Source organism: Cebus imitator, unplaced genomic scaffold (genome assembly GCF_001604975.1).
Source record: "Cebus imitator isolate Cc_AM_T3 unplaced genomic scaffold, Cebus_imitator-1.0 Scaffold546, whole genome shotgun sequence".
NCBI lineage: Eukaryota > Metazoa > Chordata > Mammalia > Primates > Cebidae > Cebus > Cebus imitator.
This window is the reverse complement of record NW_016107861.1, coordinates 366,697-373,183: the sequence shown is the minus strand read 5'-3', so window position 1 is coordinate 373,183 and position 6,487 is coordinate 366,697. Positions and strand designations below refer to the sequence as shown.

General features: G+C 41.6%; 1 non-coding gene across 1 annotated transcript; it reads right to left on the bottom strand.

The window, feature by feature from the left end:
• Positions 1-3,481: 3,481 nt before the first annotated feature.
• On the bottom strand, positions 3,482-3,623 carry LOC119469010. Its single transcript, XR_005197832.1, has one exon. It is a non-coding gene; the product is annotated as a U4 spliceosomal RNA (small nuclear RNA).
• Between the last annotated feature and the right edge of the window lie 2,864 nt (positions 3,624-6,487).

Genomic DNA, 6,487 nt, shown 5'->3' with positions numbered 1-6,487 from the left:
GGGGGTGACCTGGGGTTTGTATATAAAGTTGGGAACCAGGGATCTCCAGGCTTCTTCTCCTGGCCTTGAGCTGTCCTAGCCTCCTTCACTGAATTCAACAGGGCCAGGCTCCATCTTGCTCCATAATCTGCCCCTATTCCTGCCAACTTCAGGATGTCAACTCAGCCTGCAGAGGCTTTGGTAGTGTAGGGTTGCAGTCATGGAAGGAGGGCCGGCCCCATCACACCACGTGCTGGGTTCCAGGAGGGTTCCCAGCAGGCTGATAGGACAGGCTCAAGAAGAGGCAGGTTTCCACGCCTCACACTTGTCAGCAGCTACCACTGCCACCCTTGCAGCTGGGGAGAGGCCAGGCTGGGGTGGGCAGCTGGCTGTGTTTTCATGACCCGTTCCTGGGCCAGCACCAGGGGTGGTCCCCAGAGTCAGGTAACCAGCTGGCAGCAGCAGTTGGGGTGGCTCAGGTGCTCTTTCCCACCAGATTGTCTGACTCTGAAAAGGCCAAAAGCAACACCAGCAGATTCTGGGGGCTTGTGCCCTGTGGGCTGTCTGGGCAGCTCCTCCCAGCTTGCGCTGGCAATGGCTCCCTCCCCAGATCCCCTCTACTTCTTGCAAAGCCTTCTCTAACACAGCAGAAAATGGGCTGGTTTATGGAGAGGTTAACACAGGTGAGGCTAGAAATTCCGTGCAAGTCTGCACGGGGAACAGCAGCTTCCTCAAGCCCTTACCCACACAGCATCAAAACATTGGAACTGATTTACATCTCTGAGCAAATCTGGGGGACTCAGCAAATTATTGGGAAATTGACTCAAGAGAAAATAACTATAGATGCTGACATTCAGGGGGTTCTCAATGAAAAAGTCGGCTGGCCACCAAGTTTACTGGGTACCAGCCCTGTTCACATGCAGTCGACTCTTAAACAACACAGGTTGAATTATGTTTGTTCCACACATAACATCCACTTATACATGGATCTTCTCCCACCTCTGAGACAGCAAGGCCAGCCCCACATCTTCCTCCTCCTCATCCTATTCACTGTGAAGATGGCCAGGATGAACACTTTTATGACGATCCGCTTCCGCTTAGTAAATGTATTTTCCCCCCTCATGATTTTCTTAATAGCATTCTCTTTTCTCTAGCTTACTATATTATTAGAATACAGCATATGTCACATATAACTACAAAATAAGTGTTAATCAATTGTTTATGTTATTGGTAAGGTTTCCAGTCACCAACAGCCTATTAGTAGCTAAGTTTTGGGGAAGTCAAAAGTTATACATGGATTTTCAACTAACATGAGCGTTCTTATACACCCCGTATCTTGCACAGGTGTGAATGTGACTGTAGGGTACACTTCTAGAAAGGGGATCACACCCTCTTACCATACTGTGTAATATGGGCATTCAACCTAATCCCCATGTTGTCCAAGGGTCAACTGTAATCAGAGCTTCAGCCTTAAGTATGAATGGACAACCAAGTATCACTAGGTATTGCAAGAGAGCCTTCACTATGAAAAAGGGAAATCAAAAAAAAACAAGAAAAAATTGTTTTAAATACTCAGAGATGCTACAGAAAATGGAATACATATATACAAATATATCTTTTGTCTCTTTTGTATAATATTCCCAGAAAAATATCACAACCATTGAAACAAGAATACAATGCCATGAGAAAAAAGTAATGTTCACAAAATAAGAAACACTCTTGAAAATTAAAATTATGGGTTGGGTGCAATGGCTCACACCTGTAATCCTTGCACTTTATGAGGCCAAGGTGGGCAGATCACCTGAGGTCAGGAGCTCAAGACCAGCCTGGCCAACATGGCGAAACCCCATCTCCACTAAAAATACAAAAAGTAGCTGGGCATGGTGGCACATGCCTGTCATCCTAGCTACTTGGGAGGCTGAGGCAGGAAAACTGCTTGAACCCAAGAGGTGAAGGTTGCAGTGAGCAGAGATCGCGCCACTGCACTCCAGCCTAGGTGACAGAATGAGACTCTGTCAAAAAAAAAAAAAAAAAAAAAGAAAATTTAAAACGATAGCAACCTATGTAGTATCCTTGCTAAAAATATTTAGTCTGAATCTAACCACCATCTAACTTCCAGTCTCTAGTAAACACAGTAGTAGAGAAATTAATAACACCATGAGGAAACAATCAGATAAAGGACATCCTACAATCAGAATATAGGACATTCTACAAAACAACTTGCCTATATCTTTAAAAAGCCAATGCTATGGGGAAACAGAAAGATAGGAAGACTATGATAGATTTTAGAAAGACTATGGAGACCTAACAACCAAATGGAATCAGATAAGATCCCAGTTCAAATAGACCAGTTACAGAAGATAATTTGGGCACAATTTAGGAAATTTAAATATGAATTTTAAAGATATTAGAAAATCACTGTTAATTTTCTTAGGCGTGATAATCGTGGTATGATAACATAGTAGAATGTCCTTACTCTTAGGATCTGCAGACTAAAGTATTTAACACTCAAGAATAATGTGTTCTAGGGTGCACTAAAATCTCAGAATTTGCTTCTGTATATAGTTCATCCATGTAACCGAAAACTATTTGAACCCTAAAAGCTATTGAAATAAAAAAAAAAAAACTAATAAAAAGAGAATAATGTTGTCTACAAATTTCTTTGAAATAGTTCTGCCAAAGTGTGCATGCAGTATATCGATATATAATTAATTGTTCATTCTTGTTTCACACTGTCTAACACAGTAGCTACTAGTCACTTGTGGCTACTAACACTTGACATCATCTGCACTGAGACGTACTGTGACTACAAAATACACACTAGATTTTAAAGGCTTGGTATAGAAAAGGAATGTAAAATATCTCATTAATAATTTTATGACTGGGTGCAGGGGCTCACGCCTGTAATCCCAGCATTTGGGAGGCTGAGGTGTCTGGATTACCTGAGGTCAGGAGTTCGAGACCAGCCTGACAAATATGATGAAACCCTGTCTCTGCTGAAAATACAAAAATTAGCCAGGCTTGGTGACATGTGCCTGTAATCCCAGCTACTTGGGAGGCTCAGACAGGAGAATCACTTGAACCTAGGAGGCGGAGGTTGCAGTGAGCCAAGACTGTGCCATTGCACTCCAGCCTTGGCAACAAGAATGAAATTCCATCTCAAAATGAATAAATAAATAAATAAAATTCATTTCATGTAGAAATAATATTTTAACGTAAACAGTATATATTTTAAGTTAATATCAGCTGTTTCTTTTTACTTTGTTAATGTGGCTACTAGAAACTTTAAAATTATGTGTGTGGCTCACATTGTATTTCTACTGAACAGCACTAACCTAGATAGAGAGGAAAAGTATACTATTTTATTGAAGTATCGTTTATATTATCATTTAAGTATACTATTTTTTCAACTTTTCTGTATATTTGCAATTCTCTTAATGAAAAGTTGAGAAAAAAAGGAAACAAAATGAAAATAAAGTAGAAGAATTTTTTTTTAATTCAGTCTCCGTAGAGACTGTCAAAAATTGCCAATGCCAACTATATTTCAAGTCATCATGGGGAGGGTATTGGGAAAAGTTTTCAATTAGCAATAATCACGCCTCGGATAAACCTCATTGGCTACAATACTGCCACTGCACAAAGCTGGTAGAAGATTTAAAAAAAAAATCAATTAGAGGGTTGAGAAATAAAAATTAGAAAATCCTCTCAAAAGTAGGAGAAGAAGACAAAAAACAACAATTAGAAAGCTAGGAGACCAATCCAAGTGGTCCCACTCAAAAAGATAAAACTTAAGAGGCCCAGAAAGGAGCAAAGGGCATGAGCTTCTCGATTGAAGTGGAGCTCCAAGGACCAGCATGGTGAATGGAAAAATATACCAACCAATGCACTGGAAATAAAGACATTCTAAAGAATGGAGAGAGAGAGAGAGAGAGAGAAAAAAAACAGGTCACATACAAAGGCCCAGGGATTAGTATGTCACTGAACTTCTCCACAGCCATAAAGGAAGCTGGAAGACAAAGGAAAAACCTCAAAATTTTGAACAAAAAAAAATTTTTTCTTGAACCACGAGGCAGAGGTTGCAGTGAGCCGAGGTCGTGCCACTGCACTCCAGTCTGGTGCCTGGTGATGGAGTAAGACTCTGTCTCAAAAAAAAAAAATAAAAGAAAGAAAAAAAATTTTAAGCCTAAATTTAGATACCCAGCCAAACTATCAATCAAGCTTGAGGGTAGAAAAAAGATATTTTTAGACATATAAGGTCTCAAAAATTTTATCTTCCTTTCACCATTTCTCAGGAAGCATTGAAGCATTTATTGAAGAAAGCATTTCACCAAACAAGGAAGTAAACAAGAAAAGGCAGATGGCATTGGATTAAAAAAAAAGATGCTCCAATGTAGGATAGAGGCAAGAGGAATTCCCAATTAATGGGGAAGCAATGCTCCAGGGTAGTAGGTATGCAGCACACCTAGAGAGCAACCTTACACCCAGGAGCAGAAAGATGATCAGCCCTGGAAGAGATGTTGGCAAGAACACAAATGGGACTAATAGATAACCTATTTGAAAGGAGCTTTACAGCTATAGCAGGGAGTTTGGGAGCAACTCGTGCTAGGAAAATACAAAACCAAGAAAACACATGGAAAACAAATGTCATGCAAGGAAGAAAGGGCAATGTAAGAACCTTATGTAATATTTATGCATTCACAATAATGTAAACACCAAATTGAGATTTAACCATACATTGAGATCTTGCTATATTAGGAGGATAGGCAAAGGATGTGTGTTGCAGTGGAGAGGGGATAATCCTCACCTTTTGTTGTAGGAAGATAATCCATACTAACTAAATGGGATGAGAAAAATAATCATGGAATAAGAAAAAACAGTCAGATGATATTTTGAAAAATAAAAAGAAATAACTTGAAAGTCCAAAAGAGGCCGCCTCTGGGGACTGGGGTTGGCGAAAGGTGAGGCAGGCATCTGCTATTTTCCATTGCAATCCAGGTAGTATTATTCAGCTTTCTGAAGGTATTTTTATATATCATTTTGCTAAAAATAAAAGTTGAATTAAAAGATAAAAAGAAAACCTAGGTCATTCACAGCAAGGCAAGTGACTGCCCAGAATTAAGGGTCATTTCAGATGTCACAGCCTATCAGCTGTCTACGTCAGCTCCTCCGGACATGGCTGGAGGGAGCCTTTTTGGAGAAACATTATCCTGCCTTGCATTATCCCCATGACTCATAGGTTCCCATTGTTCCCACACCCACACCGCTCTCCTGCCATGGAGATGTGTGTGTGCTGAGGTGGGGAGGGGGCAGAAGGAACTTTCTTGTACTCTTTGTTTACTGCACACTGCTCCACTCCCATCCCCAGGAATACAGGCTTCCTTGCCAGGGACCAAGTGTCAGGCATGGGGCACCAGGTGCCAAGAAGGAGAAAAAACAATCTTAAAATATCGCTCTCACTGCTCATTGTGAAAATTTGGAATCACATGGTCGAGTCGGGCAACTTGTCAACATTTCCATAGGTAGACACCTACGCTTTGCCTGAGCACTTTCAATGACTGGGATTTCAATACCTCAGTGAGATGTTGTTGGATATTCAGGGCAAAGTGAGGGGCACAGCAGGGTCTTTTGCACTTATAGGCTTTTGCATGTTCTCTGTGCCTAGATGGGTCAAGGCTCTTTGAGTGCCAATAAACCGATTAGTTATAAAAGGTGAAGGTCAATGTTAAGACACAAATCTCAAGAGAACCGAGGCCTGCCTGGCCACTGTCTCTTCCTCTCTTGCCATGTGCCAAGGCTTGATTGACGGTATCCACTCCAAAATTCATCCTGAAACTTAATCCCTGAGTCAACACTATTAAGAGGTATGGACTTTGGGATTAAGTGGGGCAATGTGTACTTTATCGTCATTCCTTCCCTCCTGGGAATGGGTGACTCCTTGAAGTTCCAGGGAGAACTGTGACTAGACCGCGGTCACTTTCTAAGTCAGATCTGGACAATGTAGTGCCTCTCTCTCCTTCCCCCTTAGGGAAACTCCAGGCAGCCATATATCTGGGATTTACCAGGGATTCAGCCTAACAGGAATAACCTCTTCCATTCCCACAGTGCTTTCCAATCCTTTGTCTCTCTCCACCTTCCCAGAATCTAGTAAAGGAGAAATATGTATTCCTACTTTGCAGGTGAAAATCTGGCCACTCAGGCTGGGCATGGTGGCTCATGCCTGTAATTCTAGCACTCTGGGAGGCTGAGGTGGGAGGATCACCTGAGGTCAGGAGTTCGATACCAGCCTGACCACATAGAGAAACCCTGTCTCTACTAAAAATACAAAATTAGCCAGATGTGGTGGCACATGCCTGTAATCACAGCTACTCAGGAGGCTGAGGCAGGAGAATCGCTTAAGGTTCTCCTGGAGGTGGGGTTGTGGTGAGCTGAGATCATGCCATTGCACTCTAGCCTGGGCAACAAGAACAAAACTCTGTCTAAAAAAAAAAAAAAAAAAAAAAAGAAAGAA